At 42.1% G+C, this 14,779-nt stretch overlaps 1 long non-coding RNA gene across 1 annotated transcript; it reads left to right on the top strand.

Annotated features, from left to right (window-relative positions):
- Positions 1-738: 738 nt before the first annotated feature.
- On the top strand, positions 739-14,557 carry LOC135263714 (uncharacterized). Its single transcript, XR_010332528.1, has 3 exons — positions 739-1,118; positions 13,052-13,123; positions 14,322-14,557. It is a non-coding gene; the product is annotated as an uncharacterized LOC135263714 (long non-coding RNA).
- The last annotated feature ends 222 nt before the right edge of the window (positions 14,558-14,779 follow it).

The raw sequence follows: 14,779 nt of genomic DNA, 5'->3' as shown, positions 1-14,779 counted from the left end.
CTTGCCCCTCAAAAAGAAGTCGTTGGTCTGTCACATTTCTGTAACATCATATTGAGCTTACATAGCCTACCTACATACAAGTAGGATGCAGAATCAATGTATTAAGGTAGGGTCACCGGGGACAGCTCCCGTTTTTGGTAGCCTGTCCCCGGCTGGAGATGTCCCCGGAAATGTCCCCGTTTTTAACTGTGCGTTAAAAACAGACCGCAAAGTAAAATAATATTTTAAGTGGCAAGAAAGACCGGGCAGCAGAGCAGTTGACATCTCAATCGCGTTGTGCTTGTTTTGGCCAACAGATGGGGCTGGCGGGCTGCTCGTTATAGCAGCTTCATATCACTTCTTATTCTACTAACTACTTGCTTGCGCTTGTTTTAGAGAAAACTGCTGTGGAAAACTTAGCCAGAAGCTAGCAAGTGTCAAGTGAATCCACAACATTACCACAAACGTCTTTTCAAAACCATAGTTTATTACAGTACAACAGTTACCATGGTCAAAATACATTAAACCAGAATTGTCCCCCTTTTTTATTTCATAGATAGTAACATTGGATATTTAAATTATATATTGACCGCCGAACTGGAAATATCCCCGGTTTTCATTTCAGAAATCTGGTCACCTTATATTAAGGTTCGGTACATTTGCATGTATCAACTTGAAGGAACCGGTCCGGTACTGTGAAAAGAATCGGTCCGCCCACCACTATTACAAATAATATTCCCCCTTCATTGATGGGTGATGATGGCACGAGACGTTTTCTGTTGAGGCGGGGGAGCCGACTCCAGTGCTCTTCCACTAGCAATGCCACTTGATCACTTGAAGAATCATTCAAATTAATAACGAGACTGTCCAATCAGTACAGTGCAGAACAAGGGGTGATCCAAAGGCTTTAGACCAAAGCAAAGGGCTGCACTGACTGCATCTGCCATCCACCATTCCAATCAAACAAATTCAAAGATGGCAGATCAAGAAGCTGACTCAATCGATAATCTGTGGCCGCACCTTCTACTTTTTAAGCCCAAAGTAGGAAAGGAAATAATATTTTAATGAAATTCTGCTTCTGCTTCACCGAAATTTCAACCTTCAAAAACTCAACATCGAACCTACGGAAGCATATCGAAGTAAGTGTAACATTGCTAGCTAACTTAGCTAAAGATAAAACTGATGCTGTTTTTCTAACCTGCTTCTAAAATGTGTTTTGTTAGCTAGACTAGACCTTAGTTAGCGCTAGCCAGAGCCATCCTCTATAGCTCTGGCGCTAGCTAGCAAGCTGGGAGGCTAACATCAATGCAAAAAAGTATACTCACACATTGGTATTCGCATTAGTTGCAAGCTAACATTAGCTAGATTTAGGCGGGATAGCTATAGCTAGCTTCCAGTGGGTGGTAGCAGAAATAGTCTGCAAGGGACTGGTGGTAGTGACTAGCGCTAGCTAGCTAGTTGGGAGACGTAACAAAGTGAGTGCCGGACTCACCATTTATCGAGTGTCTCAAGCTAAAGTTGACCACGCCGTTATTCATCTAGTGTGTGAGGGTTTGCTACAGTGGGTCAGAAGTGCAAAATACAAAAAGAAAATGCAAAAACAAAACTTTCAGCCCTGGAGTGCAAATGCAACATACAAAAACAAAAAGGAACGGCCCTGAGGTGCAAAACACAAACATACAAAAACTAGCAGCCCTGAGGTGCACTGTTGCACTTCGGGGCTACTAGTTTTTTTTTTTTGTATGTTGCATCTGCACCTCAGGGCTGCTAGTTTTTGTATGTTTGTGTTTTGCACCTCAGGGCTGCTCCTTTTTCATTTTGCATTTTCTTTTTGTATTTGTGTTTTGCAGTTCAGTTCTGCACATTTTTGTTTTTGTATGTTGGATCTGCACCTCAGGGCTGCTAGTTTTTGTATGTTTGTGTTTTGCACCTCAGGACCACTCCTTTTTGTTTTTGTGTGTTGCATCTGCACCTCTGGACCGAAAGTTTTTTTTTTTTGCATTTTCTTTTTGTTTTTGTATTTTGCACTTCAGGGCTGCACGTTTTTGTTTTAGTATGTTGCATCTGCACCTCAGGACCACTCCTTTTTGTTTTTGTATGTTGCATCTGCACCTCAGGGCCGAAAGTTTTTGTTTTTGCGTTTTCTTTTTGTTTTTGTGTTTTGCACTTCAGAGCCACCGTAGTTTGCTCCCCTTTTCAATTGTCGACCTACCTGCCTTCAAAGAGCTGGTAACCACACTGAATCCACAAAGCTCTGTGATGACTAGGAAGACTCTACGTCTTAAAATAGAGACTGCAGCTGAGGCCATGAAAACCTCTGTAAAGAAGCTTTTGAGCACTATCCAGTATGTGGTAACCACTACAGACTGCTGGACCGTCAGCGCAGCTTTCTCAGGGTCACGTGCCATTGGATCGAACCAGTTACACTCGAAAGACGCTCTGCAGCACTGGCCTGCAGACGCCTAGGGGGTCTCATACATTTGATGTGTTAGCAGCAGCCTTGGAAGACGTCCACTCAGAATATCACATCCGTGACAAAGTGGTGCACTGAAGAAGCTATCACTGAAGGTCAGGGGGTAAATTGGGGTGGGTGGACCCTGAGATCCCGTGGGAGGTGGGTGAAAAAAGGTACAATGAATGTCTCAGCTCAAAATAGTTGTATCTTTAATGTACTGTGCACAAAATTGTAATGAAGGAAAACAATGTTTTAAAAAGAATGTATACTATTGATGCAAGCTTTTACATAAAATATTTCAAGTTTATTGAGTGTCATTAATGCTGAGAATTTTTTTTACCTACGAAAATAATCGGTCGTCATCCTCTTTTGTCTTCCCTTTCTACCTCCTTTATCCATCTTTCTTAAACTGTCGAATTGAAACAAAATAAAACCAGCGGCGACTGGTGAGCTGAATATTGGTGGGGTGCAAAACTTTCTTTAATCTAATCATTGATCTAAAACTGTTTTAGCCTAATTAATTTTCAGTGATTAACAAGCAATCAAACATCTGACTAATCAATTGGAAAGGGACACACAGCTTCTTCGCATTGTGTTAGGGAGATTAAATAATAAATGCGATTTAGAAAAATCCATTTTAATCACTAAGCAGTGAGTATCAGTACAATTAATCCACAAAATAGGCTACTCAATACTATCATATATAACCAGCTCTCCCCGAATAGGCAGTTTTATCGAGTAGCCTAGGCCTTGTAGCCTACATGTATTTTTATTTGCAGTATGAAATTGTGCACATTTTTAATCAACATTATTTGCAGATACATTCCGCACTTCTTTCTCCACACTCGTATTCATGGCAAATATCTGCAATGCGTAGATTGTGGACAAAATTGAATTGCAGGTTTTGTTTTTGCTGGTTATTCTGAAAGCTAACACGGTAGATAACAGACTGGTGTATCTTTTTTGTTAAGTGTAGACTACTTGGTGATTAGAACGGATTTTTAACGGATAAATTAAATTTTTGATTTAATCCCCCTAACACGGTATGAAGTGTTAGACTACTTGCCATTTGATTAGTCTGATTGTTGGCACGCTTGATAGTAAAGGAAAATTACTAATTAAAACAGGTTGAGATCAATGATTAGTTTAAAGGAAAGTTTTGCGCCCCACCAATTTTCAGCTCACCAGTCACTGAATAAAACATTATGTGGGAAATAGCTATTCAATCCTAGCTTAGCTGCTGACCAGCAACCTGATGATCTTTCTCAAAAGTTGCCGTGAATAATAGCCGTCGTTCGTGGGGGCTGTTTATTCTGCTCTCTTTAAAATGTTGCATAGATGAAATTACATGTTAATGAAATTACCCGCTTCCAAACAATCAAGAAAATCAACGATATTTTTCTTTCTGTGCCTGTCTATATAAATGACTGTTCCTCCTGAGTTTTTTTCTTCGGATTTTTGATTGGTTGAAAGAGTAACTGGCTAGAGGGAACACATGGACTGGAGCATATGAAAAATGGATTGGATTGTCATAGTTATTTGTTAACTGCCGGTCAAAATTATTTATTTATTTACCAAAGGTGGGTGGACGCTGTCCACCCGCGTCCACCCCCAATTTAACCCCTGCTGAAAGTCAACACTCCTCTGCCTGCATCTGCTGCATGTGAAAGGCTTTTCAGCTGTGCAGGGCTCATTTTTACAAGTTAAAAGAGCCACACTGGGCACCAGAAACTTTGAAAATCAGCTTCTCTTCAAGGTCAACGAAAAATTCATGAAGTAGACCTGATTTGGACTGAAACTTCAGTTAATGTAACGTAAGGGACCCAGGGGGTTGGTTGTGTGTATATTGTAAATGTGTGAAATTGGTCCATTTATGAAATCACCGGTAAATTTAATTACAGGTACATTTTTTAATTTACCACCACACTGGTGATTTTATACACACACACACACGCACACATGCGTGTGCTGGGGCTATGTTTAAGTTAGAATAGTCCCAGCACACACGCACATGTGCTGGGGCTGTGTTTAATTTAGAATAGTCCCAGCAAGCACGCACGCACACACACACACACACATGCCCCTGCTGGGGCTATGTTTAAGTTAGAATAGTCCCAGCACACACACACACATGATAGGGCTGTGTTTAATTTAGAATAGTCCCAGCACGTGCACACACACACACACACACACGTGCGCGTACTGGGGCTATGTTTAAGTTAGAATAGTCCCAGCATGCGCGCGCACACACACACACACACACACACACACACACACGTGCTAGGGCTGTGTTTAATTTAGAATAGTCCCAGCACGTGCGTGGAAGCTGTTCTAGTCACTGTTGTACCTGGCAAAGGCATTCGTTAACTTCATTATATGTTATTTAAATAATGTAAGGTGAAATGTGTGCCAAGTTTAAATAAAATGTGGTTAAATTGCAACGTTTTGAATTGCAGTTCCTATTTTATTACATATGGGGTGAGATTTTCTGGTGCAGTGTCCTGTGCCCTGAAGCATGTGGTATAGCATGAATTGAATGCAGACTCGGAGCATTCCCATGCCACATACCACATGCTTTAGGGCACAGGACACTGCACAAGAGCCTGAAAATCATGCCCGTGGTGTGAAAATGTACCAAACTAGATTTTTAACTAAATTTAGTACTTGAGTAGTTTTGACTGGATACTTTTTTTACTCTTACTTGAGTAGTTTTCTTAAAGGGTAACATTTACTTATACTTGAGTAAATTTTTGTATGAGTAACTTTACTCTTACTCAAGTACAATTTTTCAGTACTCTACCCACCCCTGAACAGAAGTGATAAAGGAAGTGAGGGTAAATACAAAATAATTAGGGTATAAATAGGAAAGAAATCTAAATTGAGCTAGCAGGACAGTAGACATGAGAGACATGAGACGAGTCTAGGTGATTTCAGTGCACAATTGCGTAACGCAGACGGGATGTTAATGCTAAGGTCCCTACTGAGCCCAGACATCAGTGTTTAATTTCATGATTAAAATTCCATGATTATGCATGACCATTTGAAAGGATTATAGGATTGTAGGAATAACTATAGGACGGACTAAAGAGGTAAGTTTTAAGCCTACATAGAGAGTGTGTCTGAACGCCCACACATACGTATGGAGATTGTTCCATAAAACAGGAGCTCTGTGAGAAGGCTCTGCCGTCCATTGTAATTTTAGATACACATGGCATTTTCACATAACCAGCATCTTGTGAACAAAGTAACCTTGGAGGAGAGTAAGAAATAAGTAACTCACTAAGATAGTCAGGGGCCAAACAATTTAGATCTTTATAGGTTAACAGCAAGATCTTCAAATCAATTCTGGATTTGACAGGCAGCCAGTGAAGAGATTTGAGCACTGGACTGATATGTTCCCATTTCTTAGTTCTAGTAAGGACCCTAGCAGCTGTATTCTGTACAAGTTGTAGACGTTGGTGCAACCTGACAGTGCAATGTTACAGTAATTAAGCCGAGAGGATACAAACGCATGAACCATTTTTTCAGCATCCTGGGGGGACAGCATCTTCCTTAATTTAAATATGTTCTTTAGGTGGAGAAAGGCCACTCGTATATTATTAATGTTGTCCTGAAAGGAGAGATCTGAATCAAAAGGTTCCACCAAGGTTATTGACAACTGATTTAGAGGAGACGGAGAAGCTATTTATATTTAAGGAAAAATTGAGGAACTTATTTCTAAGAGTTTTGGGAGCTACTGTGAGCATCTCAGTTTTATCAGAATTCCATGAGGAAATTTTGGTTCATCCAAGCCTTTACATCTTCAAGAAAGGCCTCTAATTTGGCTAGCGGATCAACTTCGCCAGGTTTAAAAGATATCTAAAGTTGCGTGTCATCTGCATAGCAGTGGTAGCTCACAACACATGCTTACTTATGATGCCCCCAAGAGGGAGAATGTACTGAACTTGTGGGTAACCTGTCAGTACTACCAAAAAACGGCCAATGGATTAAGAAAAATCTACAAGGATGTCTAGTCTGAAAATTGACAGTATTCATTTATACTCGTTTTAAGTGACCTGCAAAAGGTTAACTATAAAATAGCATTAAAGTGGGAAAAAAAATTTTTTTTAGGCTGAACAGAACAGAGAAAAATATGACCAAATGTGACAGGTACTGATGTTTTGGTCCTCAGCAGAAAATAGTTGAAGAAGATATGCTTATTTGAATGTTGGTCCTCCTAAAATCAAGTAGCACAGAAAATCCCCTTGAAAGATCTTGAACTTTTCACACTTCTCACAGGGAGATAATGGGTGGGAACAATAGCTGGTTAACTCCACCCCCAGCACTAGAGTACCTGTCATTATCTGTCAGTGGGGTAGTCACCCTCAGGAAACAAACTTGCAGGGCTGACATGTTTAAATTGCTAAATGTACATTAAAATAAACTTTAATCACAAACCTAAGCACCATAAAATGTGGAAATGTATATCTTATATCTTAGGCTTTTAAGCCTAATGTATTAAGCCAAAATGTGTATTAAGTTTTTAAGCTAATAGACAAAGTCAGCAAAATTCTTGCACAATTGTAATGTGATTAATGACAGACAAAGCATATCAATTCTTTGTAATTTATTTTAAAAAAATAACACCATTAACAGATGTGCTTTTCAAAGAGAATAAAACATTTATTTACAAGAGAATAAAACAGCTGGGGCGATGCAGTTGAAGTGAATCTAAAATCGGAGAGTCTTGTTCTGCGGTGCTGTGGACTTTGGTGGAGGGCATGTGACGTTTTGTGCCTCATCAGAACAGAATTCTCTGATCTTCTCAAAAAGATATTTCTGCCTGGCTATGTCCAGTCCGGGTGGGGTTTGCACAGGAAGACCATCTATGGGGGGATGGACATCAGCGTTGCGCAGCAGCTGAAACTCGACTGGTTCTGCGTCACAGTGTGTTGTGGCCATAACCACACCAGGTCTCCAGGCATCAAAGCTATAATAGAATAGAAGCAAGACGATACATTTAAAATATTGCCCACTGTTACCAACATGCCATTTTCACAAAATACTATCATCATGTTCATAAAATAGCTAATACAATGAAAATGATAATTATCTGAAGTGCTGGTAACTCGATCTGTAGGAGCCTTCAGAAATAGCTACTCAGATGCCGTTGTCAGTCGTAGCTTTCAACAAGCACTGTGCCATCCTCCAGTCGTACAAGCTGGGGGATGTTTACTTGCTTCACAGGAGAGTTGTCCCTCACAACCCCAGCAATGTCTGACAAAGTGTCCACTCTGGTCTTCCTGAAGCACTGCTTTACGAGTCCAAAGCACCAGTCGGGGCCAAACTTGGTGTGGCCTGAAATCAGGAAGTGGAAGCCCAGCTTCAGGTGAAGGTTGTGCATAGTCCGCCAGGCACAGTACCATAGCACAAAATTGTTCTTGTTTTGCCCACTGCAGTTGTCACAATGAAGGTCCACGTATGTTTCTCCAACTCCATAGTTGTTGAAAAAATGATGCAGGTAGTTGATGACTGCATTGCTGCCCTTACTTGATGCCATCCCTTCATCGATTAGGTAATTCACTTGCTTCGGCATCCCTTCACAGGAGATACCAAAAAAGCCACAGGCCCAGGCTGATGAGGGTCAGAAGGGAAGTGTACCTGCAAGAGAAGGAGAGATAGAAAAAAGATGAGATACATTGAAAATCAACAGCTGCCTAACATAGTAGTGTGTTTGGTAAACCAAATCAACTGTGTCATAGGATGAACTTATTCTCACCTGTTGTGCAAAATCAAAACTGCAGTGCATTGTGATCTCCCTGCTTGCAGGTCTGGAGGGGCCTAGAGACAGATACAAATCCTCTTAGGTCTTGGCACAGGCAGCATTCTTGTCCTGGTAGAATGAGCGCTCCTTTATAACGAGATGCTGTTCCTGCTTCTTCAGCTTGGCTGATTTCACCTCATCCGGCAGGTTGGCACTTCGGAACACTTGGTAGTTGTCCCTCTGGCACTGCCAGCACAGATCTGACCGGGGTTTGGTGCTTGTTATCTGAGGGAGCAATGACTTCCACAGTCTTTGGAAGCTGTGCAGACTAACAACACGTTCCCTGCAAAGAAAGAACATTTTATGAGTATGAGATTGGATTAAATACGGGTGTACATATTTATACACACAACATTACAGTCTATTACACTTCTGAACATGAGTCTTACACACAACTTTTACATACCAAGCTGTCCCACTGCATCTTTGTAGAGACGCCACACTGCGGCTTTGGTGACATTGGATGGCAGCAACTTTGCACTCAAGTCCCTGTGACCAGGGTGTCGGCCAGGCAAGACAATGGCATGGTCTTCTGTGTAGTTTGTGATGAACGTCACAACTCTTTTGATGTCCTCAGCATTGAGGAAGTTGCTGTTTGTTCGTGGACATTTCCCCCTTTGTCATGATACTGCACCATGCTCCTTGTAGGATTGGAGTATGGACTGGAGGAGATTTTTGCTGATCCTGAGACAAAAACAAAAAAACAATGGTCTCAGACTGTGGTCCAACTAACTGCGCTAGCTAGCTAGCCAACAACCTAGCTGGCTAACAAAGAAGGCTGGCTAATAAAGACATACAAAGGCATGACTGTAACAAAAACAGCCATGTCGATTCTCTGCATGTTTAACACATAACAGCAGGAACATGCTTGCCTACTGTGGCACCGCACTGGGCGTGACGGTGCAGGCGGGCACAGAAATACATAGACCGGAGGTTTGGGGGAAAATAGCCCAGCAGGGCCTTTTATTTAACAAAAATTATATACAAGACAAAACCATACTCAACAACTAAAGTTTCTTGCCTAAATTAAATAGAAGTAACTGAAATTAGGGGTAACTATGACCGGGAGACAGCTGAGGAAATCCCTCTTCAAAGCAGGAAGAGGGATGTGGTCCTGCTTATCCACCGGACTCTGAAATATAGACAAAATCACAAACATGTATTAAAAGCTCCGCTGCAACCCAAAAACCCTCCCCTCAAGGGAGACAAAGGTCTCCTTTTAAGCTCCCAGCCCATTTCCCTGGAGTGGCGGCAGCTGTGTCTCCTTATTGATTTCAGGTGAGTTGAGTGCAAAGGAGGGAGTTGGGGAATTTCCAGGTTGCCGCTCTCCAGGGTCCTGTGGCTGGGCTGCATAGAGTGACGCTGTCCCGGGTCCTGAACAGCTGGCCTGGTGGCAGGTTTGAGCTGATGCATATAAGGCTGGGAGGGGCACTGCAGGGGCATGCCCCGATCCACGCCACACTACATATAGATAGATGATCACACAGTCCCTAAACAGGACAGACAGTTAGATTATCAAACTTACCCAAGTACAAAACAGAATGTTTCACGGCAGACAACGGTGTTGTAAATCGCGTACGTCATTCTCTGATGCTTTCGTTTGGTAGGCACTTTCCTCGTCGGTTGAGTCATTTCTGAATCATTAATGGAAGTCAGTATAGTTCCCAAAACAAGCATGTCTTTGTTGTCTGCTGACAATGAGGCTGTGTCCAGTCTGGTTTTGCAGACCAATTCTGGAGACCGTTTTTGGCTGCACGAGACGGCAAATTCTCTTTTCGCCTCTGCTGGCACTTGCAATCAAAGTTTTGTATCTTGTCCATCTCATTTGTAAAATCGGTGTCCACTGTTACCGCATCAACTCATCCTAAAACGTTTTGAATGTCAACTGTCACAGTGCCATAGTCATTGTCCTCTTCATCGCCAGAACACAAACTGTCATTCAAGTCTAGATCCAGATCAGAAATGTTGTTGTCGTCTTCGTCATTGTCAGATTCAGAATCAGAGTAATTTCTATCATGCATGTACTCCAAGATAAATGAGTCCATTAGATTGTCCTACCAGCAGCGAGACGTTTGTTAATAGCAGTGGCAACAGATTGAGCATCCGTCATTGTAGCAACCGCACAGTAAACAAACATACTACCACGCGGCTTTATTTATGGGCGGTGGCTTGACCGAAACTAAGTGACAATAGCCAACGAATCCAAACATGCTAATCAAACTGCACCCCCATCACGCCCCCAAAACTCCACTGTAAGAATCACTAAAACAAGTCGACTTTGCTGACAAATTATGAGTATTTAGTTATCCTAAAAATGTTGTTTATTATATTGAGTGACTTCTTCAACGCTTTAACTTTCGTAATATGAAAAAAAGAAAAACAGTTGTAAATGTAAAAAATAAAAAAAAAAACCTTTTTTTGCCTCCTAGCGCGATTTCAAGATTCTCGAATTGTGGATCTTTCCTCCAGCACCCATCACAAATATCACTATTTCAACTGCATTGACTAGGCGAACTGTTCTCTGACTGGCTAAGAACAAAATCGATTAGATTTGTAACACGGTCATGAGACAACCATAGTAGCTTCACAACTATATCACGTGACTAGGCCTCACTCCATTGTTGCTTCATTTTGTATAGGAGCAACTGATATAGCTAACAGAAGTGTCGGTACGGCTAAATAGCTTGCTAGCGACTTACAATAAGTGCATACCGAAGGTTATTGGAACAACTACATAACACAGATCCGATAAGGTACAATACTCATATAACAGTCATAGCCATGAACACATTAAGTCCAGTTCACACAGTAAGCATAGGCTAGATCAATCAATCATCAATCAATCAAATTTTATTTGTATAGCGTACAAGCAGCAGTTGTCACAATACGCTTTACAGACAACCCTGGCCTAAACCCCCACAGGAGCAAGCCTAAGGCAACAGTGGCAAGGAAAAACTCCCTGTGGCAGATGGGCAGAAACCTCGGAAGGAACCAGGCTCAAGGGGGAAACCTATCCTCCTCTGGTTGGCCCATGGTGCTGACTGGTGATCAACATGTCAGTCAGTTTTACAGAGTTTATGATGTGGCTCAGATGATGGGCAGGGCCGGGTGGTGGTGGTGGGGAGCAGCAGGTGGCGACAGATGTGGGCAGGGTGGGGGCAATGACGAAAGAGGGGCTGGACCGCAGAATGCTATGGTAAGTCAATCTACAGTTGAGGCCAAAAGTTAACACACTGAGGCTAAAGACATTCAAACTCAACTCACAACTCACATTCAACTCAGAATTTTCCTCCTGACAGAACTGGTGTAACTCAGTCAGGTGGGCCTCCTTGCTCAGACACGCCTTTTCAGTTCAGTCAAATTTTCTATGGGATTCAGGTCAGGGCTTTGTGATAACCACTCCAAATACTTTGTTGTCTTTAAGCCATTTTGTTACAACTCTGGAGGTATGCTTAGGATCATTGTTCTGCTGGAATACCCAGTTGCAACCAAGTTTTAACTTTGTAGCTTGACGTGTTGCTTAAGTGTTTCTAGATAATCCTCCTTCCTCATGATGCCATCTATTTTCTGAAGTGCACCAGTCCCTTTTCCAGCAACAACAACCCCACAACATGATGCTGCCACCCCCATGCTTCACAGTTGGGATGGTGTTCTTTGGATTAAAAGCCTCACCCTTTTCCCTCCATACATAGCACTGATCATCATGGCCAAACAGTTAAATTTATTTTTCATCTGACCTGATAACACTCCTCCAAAAGGCTAGGTCTTTGTCCTGGTGATCACCTGCAAACTTTATTCTGGCTTTTTTATGCCGGTCTTGGAGTAGGGGCTTCTTCCTTTCAGGCCATGGCAATGTAGGATTCTCTTAATGATGGATGCAGATACTTTGGTACCTGATGCCTTTGACTCCTTCACCAGTTACTTTGTTGTTGTCTTGGGGTTCAGTTGAACCTTTCAGACCAAAGTTCATTCAGCCCAGGGAGTTAATTTGTGCCTCCTTCCTGAACAATGCAGTGTCAAATTATTGTTTGTACAGATGCTTGTGGTACCTTCAGTTGTTTGGAAATTGCTCTTAGGGAGGAACCAAACTTGTGGAGGTCCACAATTGTTTTTCTGAGGTCTTGGCTGAGTTGCTTGGATTTTTCCATGCTATCAAGGGAAAAAGGCAGTGGCTCTAAAGGTAGGCCCTTAAATATAGCCACACATGCCAATGAACTCCTAATTATGACCAATTATTACGCCAGTCAGAAGCTTCTAAAAAGTCATTACATCAATTTATGGAACATTTAAAGAGACAGTCAACTTGGAGTATGTCTGGTTCTCAACCGGGGTATGCGGGAGGTTGCAGGGGGTACCCGAGATGATTTGACAAATTAATAAAATTTAGATTTAAATTTTTTTAAAATATTTTATTTTTTATTATATACATATTTTAAAGCAACTGCATTATGGAGGGTAAAATAGACATGCATTTTTTCTTTTCAAAAGTTAGAAAAAACCTTAATTAGTATGAGACCGCATCAATGTAATTTACAGTAGTGAGCAAGAAAGAACATCTGCATGCACGCAAGCAGCGTAGCCTACGTCAGTTCACCTGCTACCTAGCTGTGTAATTGAACAAAATGGACAACTGGCTAAAACGTGCGAGCAGCAGAAAAAATCCACCCGAACCTCCAAAAAAATTCTTTCCGAACCTCAAAAAAGGCAAGGATCAAGCAAACAGTCAAATCCCAGCAGTTTCACGAAGAATATGTGCTGTTTGGGTTTATGTCTACAGCTGCCGATCCAACACAACCGCAATGTTTCTTTTGCAGAGAGAAGCTGGATAACTGCATGAAGCCCACGCATCTGCAGCGGCATCTAAACACTGAACGCATCGCATGTCGGTAAGCAACCCGACTTTTTAAAGAGAAAGCTCTCAGAATTTAGATCATGTCAGTTGACAATGCAAAAGGTATCGACAACATCAACCAAAGCACTGGAAGCGTCATATGCAGTGTCTTTACTAGTGGCGCAGTCTAAAAAGCCATACTCCATTGCCGAGGAGCAGATATTACCCGCAGCAGTTGTGCTGGCAGAGACCATGCTCGATAAAAAATCAGCAGACGCACTTAAGCTCATCAGTGCATCTGCTGATTACACAGTAACATTTGGTCAATATTTATGTTGACAATATGTGTAAACTGGTTTAATTAATGCTCTTATCAAGTCAAGTATTAAGAGGAAAAGCCTCTTAATAGAAATATTTCCCTTTTTTGTCTGGTTGGATAAGGGGGTACTTGGAGTGGGAATTGTTTTTCCAAGGGGTACAGTTGCCCAAAAAGGTTGAGAACCACTGATGTATGTAAACATTTGACCCACTGGAATTCTAATATAGTGAATGAAAGTTTAAATAAATCTGTCTCTAATCAAATGTTTTAACATTACCTCTAATGGAACAAAGTAGATTGCCTAATTGACTTGCCAAAAGAAATGTATGGTAACATGAAATGTGCAGAGTTGTGAAAAACTGAGTTTGAATACATTTAGCCTAGGTGTATTTGACACCAACTATAGGAGACATGACGAGGTACAATATAGAGATAACGTTACAATTGCAATATAAGTGCTGGATGGAGGTAAAGTGTAACATAAAAGTGAGGAACACTTTTGGGAGTAGCCTAGTCTGCAGCAGGCCGCTGGCTAAATCGGTTACACCTTTCCGATTTAGCGGAAGCTGTTCACACAGCAATACTAAACAGCTTGTTATCTAGTGTGGCGTGGATCGGGGCATGCCCCCGCGGTGCCCCTCCCAGCCTTATAGGCATCAGCCCAAACCTGCCACCAGGCCAGCGGTTCAGGACCCGGGACAGCGCCACTCTAGGAAGCCCAGCCACAGGACCCTGGAGAGCGGCAAACTGGAAATTCCCCAACTCCCTCCTTTGCACTCAACACACCTGCAATCAATGAGGCTACACAGCTGCCGCCACTCCAGGGGATCGGGCTGGAAGCTTAAAAGGAGGCCTTTGTCTCCCTTGAGGAGAGGGTTTTTGGGCTGCAGAAAGGCTGTTGATAACTGTTTATAACTTTTCCCCTGCTTTTCAGAATCCGGTGGAGACGCAGGATCACATCCCTCTTCCTGCTTTAAAGAGGGATCCCCTCAGCTGTCTCCCCGACGTCGCTACCCCTAAATTCGGTTACTTTACTTTACTTTAAAGACCAGCGACTTTAGTTGTTGAGTTCGGTTTTGTTTTGTCTATAATTTTGATTAAATAAAAGGCCCTGTTGGGCTATTTTTCCCCAAACCTCCGGTCTGTGTACTTCTGTGCCGCTCCGCCTGCACCGTCATGCCCAGTACGGTGCCACACTAGTTAAATAAATAGCTGTTATCTAAACAGTTACTTTAGCAACTACTCCTGGCTCATTTCTCTGGTATCATGATCACATTTTGGAATGAAGGCTGTATTGAAAACAAATTATTATTGCCACTTATTTCCACTGGCTCAGCGACACCGGGACAGATCAGGCAGTGCTGATTTCAGGCCGGAATCTGCAGATATCCG

Source organism: Anguilla rostrata, chromosome 9 (assembly GCF_018555375.3).
Source record: "Anguilla rostrata isolate EN2019 chromosome 9, ASM1855537v3, whole genome shotgun sequence".
In the NCBI taxonomy this organism is placed as follows: Eukaryota; Metazoa; Chordata; class Actinopteri; order Anguilliformes; family Anguillidae; genus Anguilla; species Anguilla rostrata.
This window is presented reverse-complemented; position numbering and strand designations above follow the sequence as displayed.